Source organism: Penaeus japonicus, unplaced genomic scaffold (assembly GCF_977035675.1).
Source record: "Penaeus japonicus unplaced genomic scaffold, GWHDUDI00000001_assembly GWHDUDI00000037, whole genome shotgun sequence".
In the NCBI taxonomy this organism is placed as follows: domain Eukaryota; kingdom Metazoa; phylum Arthropoda; class Malacostraca; order Decapoda; family Penaeidae; genus Penaeus; species Penaeus japonicus.
The window spans coordinates 4,111,321-4,116,320 of NW_028234439.1; the positions used below are offsets into that span (position 1 = coordinate 4,111,321).

Consider the following 5,000-nt stretch of genomic DNA (forward strand, 5'->3'; position numbering starts at 1 on the left):
CCTCTCTACTCTCTCTCCCGTCTCCTCTCTTCTCTCTCTCTCCTCTCTTCTACTCCTCTCTGCTCTCTCTCTACTCTCCTCTGCTCTGTCTGTCTTGATGTCTGTCTGTCGCTCTCTCTCTCTCTCTCTCTCTCTCTCTCTCTCTCTCTCTCTCTCTCTCTCTCTCTCTCTCTCTCTCTCTCTCTCTTTCTCTCTTTCTCTCTTCTCCTCCTCCCCTTTCTAGTTTCAAAAATGCTTCGTATTTTTTTCTTATCTTTTATCTCCACCTTTATCACTCTCTCGTCTCCCCCTCCACCGTTTACTTAATTTTTGCTCTTTATCTCTCTTTCATAGTCTTCCATCTTGTCTGTATTTTAGGACAGATTGTCTCTTTCCCTTTCTCCGTGTCCTATCTTCGTGTGGTTCTACTCCTATGTTTATTCTTTTCCTATCTTTGTATCTTTCTCTTCCTATGTTTATACGTGTCCTATCTTTGTATATTTTCTCTTTCTGTGTTTATTCGAGTATTTTTTTTTGTATTTTTCTCTTCCTTCCTCTTTCTCCTATCTTCGCATATATCTCTTTCTCTTTCTTCTTGTCTCATCTTTGTATGCTTCCCTTCCTCTTTCTCCGTGTCCTGATTTTGTATCTTTCTCTTCCTCTTTCTCCCTATTCTATCTGCGTATGCTTCTGTTCCATTATTTATTCGTGTTTTCTCCGTTATCCTAAATTCGTTGTATTTATTTTAATTCCCTTCTCTCTTGCGTCTTAATTTTTCGTTTCTTTCTTTGTGTTATGGAATCGCTTTTTGTTTGTTTGTTTTTGATCTTGGTTTCCTTTTTGTTTGTTTTTTCTCCTTTCTTGATTGTGTATTCTCCGTTTTTGTTTGGATTTTATTATCGAGTGTTATATCGCAGTCGTGTTATTGTAGGTCGATATCTTTATTCTTCTGTCTTGTCGGTCTTTCTCGTTTATTCTCTTCTTTTTTCTCACTCTACTTGCTCTTTTTGTTATTGTATTTATTGGTTTTCTGCGTTCCTTTTAATTTTTATTTATATTGCTCTCTCCATCTCTCTATCTGTGTTTTTTTCTCAATCATCCGTATCTCTCGCTATTATCCCCCATCTCTATTTCCTTTCATTTCTTCTTCAACTCTCTCTCTCTCTCTCTCTCTCTCTCTCGCGTCTCTCTCTCCTCTCTCGCTCTCTCTCTCTAGATATTGGGGGGGGGTTAGTGGATGAATAGGGTTTGGAGTGGATGAGGGATTTGTCTCTCTCTCTCTCTCTCTCTCTCTCTCTCTCTCTCTCTCTCCATTCCCTCTTTCTCTCTCTCTTTCTCTCTTCCCTTCTTCCGTCATATCCACCGCTTCGTCCCTCGCCTTTCCTTTCCCTTCGTCCAATTTGCCCTTTGACCTCAGTTGTGTTATGACCTTCGCGAGACGTTAGCCCGTGTGTGCATAAGGGGAGTTTTACATTTCGTGTTTATCTCCGTCTGTTGGGCGAGGAGGTGGGGGGGAGGTGGGGAGGAGGAGGAGGTGGTGGGGGAGGAGGAAGTGGTGGGGGAGGAGGAATAGAGGGAGGAGGAGGGGTAAGGGTAAGAGTGAGGGAGTGGGAGGTCGAGGGGTAAAGGGAGTGGGAGTGAAAGGGGTAGATGGAGGAGGAGGTGGAGGATGAGGAGGAGGAGGAGGAGTGGGAGTGGGAGGGGTTCGGGGAGGGGGAAGTGGTGGTGGAGAGGTGGAGGAGGAGGTGGAGGAGGAGTGGGAGTGGAAGGGGTTCGGGGAGGGGAGAGGTGGTGGTGTTTGATGAAAAGTTTTAAGACGTTCCTGGGAAAATGGAGTGGAGGTGTGGTCTATTATCCTTTCTCAATATAACAGATTGGTACAATGCAATAGATATATATATTTGTATAGGTTTAAGTTTATTTATATATACACTGAAAACCCTTTCTTATATCATGGGGGTGTGTGGGATTGTGTAAAGTGTGTGTTGTGGTTGTGGAATTGTTATGTTGATGGGTTCACACACACTCACACTCTTACACTTACTCACACTCACAATCACACTCTCAGTGCATACTATAAGGTGTGACGGCTACTATTCCTTTAGGACTCTGCAAAGGCCGCGTCATCTACCACCTGCTCACTCCTGTTCTCCTGTAACACTCACTGGCATAACGAGCCGTTCGAGAATAACCTCCCACCTCAGCTCAAGTCAAATCTTCCAAAGATACGTGCATAGTAAACCAAGTCCTCGGGGAGCGCTGCTCGGCCGCATGCCAACCAACGGATCACATGTAACTGCCTACGAAAACTCACATCACAGAGACAGCAGCATGAGAGTCCCCATGGTCATATTCCGGGGACCTTGAATTCCTGTATGAGTGGGCACGACATCGTACAGGAGCGCCGCAAGCACACTGGGAAACAGGGACATTCAGTGCAAGGAAGCGAACTTTTGGTCCGCTCTAGGGGCGTTGAACAACGGGGACTTTTGGTGCTAAACTATACTTTAAAACCCGACACTATAGTCCTATTAATCGAACCGAACACAAACCAAAAACACGGCCCCCCAAAAAAACAAACGCCCCCTCACCCCGAAAAAAAAACGAATACGGCCTCAAAATCTTTGACGGAGAACAAAGATACTATCAGTGAGACGGCAGAAAAGATGATAATAGATTCTGAGTGAGGGACACGTATATTATTCCTAAATGCCTAATGTGAGTAAGGATGTACAGACACTGTAAAGCCAAGACCACAGAAAACACCATATCCAGTAATAACATTTGGCGTAGACTAGATACCGCAGGCTTACTCAGTGGAGGAGTAATGTTGACAGTAGCCCGCACTTTTCTGACGAAGAGCATCATGAGGGACACTGGATACTCATTCAAAGCGAATGAATTAATAAAATAGCATGCATCAACATCACACCCGCAGCATACCGAGGAACAAGAGCGGGCGTACAAAGGGCGTGTTGGAGAGACGAGAAAGCCTTATGTACCGAAACAGAGGACCAACACCGAGGTATCTAAAAGGTAACAGTCAGGTCATGTACACAGAGGAAATACACTTGCCTCAGCTGATCGTCGTCAAGAGCGAAGGCAACGAACTGACTGAAGAAAGAGCTGACGTCACGACCGCAAGTTGAGTGAGCTTTGAAGACATTTACTCCCCAAGATGTGACGGCAGCCAGAAAAGGTGCAGCCATATTGATGCACAAACTGATGATATAAACATATATTATATTAATAAAATAAATATATATATATATAATATATATATTTCTATATAAACATAACACACAAACACACACATCACAAACTCACTCACACGCACACGCAACACGCCACCCACCACACCACATACAACACACACACGCACACTCAGTACACACACACACACACACACCGCACAACACATATATAAATATATATATAATTTTATATATATTATATATATATGTAAATAAAGATGTATATATAATATATAAAGATATATGTATATATATATAAATTTATATATATATAATAGATCTATATATTTATATTATATATATATATATACATACCCAACACATTATGGGTATGTATATAATGATGAATAATAGTTTCTCATCCTAAGACTACACAAGATTGAACAGCCGTGAATTCCCACTAGCCACGGAGCGTACAGCCGACGCCCGCACGCCCCGACCACGCACACCAAACAAGGCAATATCAAATGAAAACCCGCTAACAAAGAGTCCTACCTTTCGGATTTATCGCGTCCGAAAGTGGATCGCCCTTGGCCACTGGGAAGCGTGTTGATGGGCGTTGAGGGGTATGGATATGAGGTAGGGTGAGGAGAAGAGAGCGAGAGAGAGAGGTGGTAAAAAGAGGAGAGGAGAGGGAGGGAAGGATAAAATTAAAGGAAGGAAGAAGGAGAGAATGAGAGGTAATAGAGATGATGCTTTGGGAAGGGCCGAAAATAGGAAAGAATAAAAATATTTGAAAGAGTAAGAGAGAAACCGATTAAAAACGAGACGGGACAAGGACATAGAGGTAGTAGAAGAAGAACGGAATAGGGAATAAGGATTAAGACGAATATGCCAAAAAGTTGAGACTCGAAAAAAAAACCGAAAAGAAATAAATTTGTTAGAGCAAAAGGGAAATAAAGAGTATAAAAGCATTAGAGAAGAGAGAGCATTTCTCAGTAATGAATACATAACAAATGAGTAATAGATTTTTCACCACGAATTGCAGAAACCCGACCTGCATTTTTCCTTCGTGATGCAATCTCGCTAACGTTTCCCCTGACAAACACACACATTTCCGACAGTTTATCCTTCTATCTAAGATAACAATGCAAGAAATAAGACCTATACTAAAAGCGAAGCCCTGAATGGGCTTGACTCAATTGGATTACAGGAACTTTGGTCTCAAAGAAACGAGAACTTCTTTATGTTTATGTGTGTAACATATTTATATATATTATAATATGTATATTTAATATATAATATATATATATAATAAATATATATATATATATATATATAATATATATAATATATATGTGTTGTGTGTGTGGTGTTGTGTGGGTGGTTTGGTGTGTGTGTGTTTTGTGTGTGTTGTTGTGTTGTTGTTGTGGGAGTGTGTGTCCTGCGTGGGTAAATTGTTGTCACATACATCATAATGCAGGAGATAAGGAGTAGTGATTGAAATAAGTGTTTCGTGATTGGGCGAGCTAGCGAGATTGACAGCCAAAGTAGAGGGAGAAGAGCTATCGTCAATTATATTTACGATTAGTCATTACGTTTTTTGATAGAATTTTCTACCAAATCATCCTATCACAGAGCACCGCTTAGGCTGTTTTCATCACATATCTATAAGGCAACCTTTTCGTGATCAATTCTTCCTGTGCCCCTTTTGCCGCAGCTGCAGTTGGAGAACAGCCTCCCAGCAACAGCTGCTTCCTTTACATATGCAAATTCAGTTCAACAGATCACTAAGAACTAAGAAGACCAGCCGGACAATACTCTCTC

At 41.6% G+C, this 5,000-nt stretch overlaps 1 protein-coding gene across 1 annotated transcript in view; it reads left to right on the forward strand.

Moving 5' to 3' along the window:
* Positions 1-5,000, forward strand: part of LOC122251212 (carbonic anhydrase-related protein 10) — a gene marked incomplete at its 5' end in the record, with an annotated part of 310,050 nt that overhangs the window by 89,830 nt on the left and 215,220 nt on the right.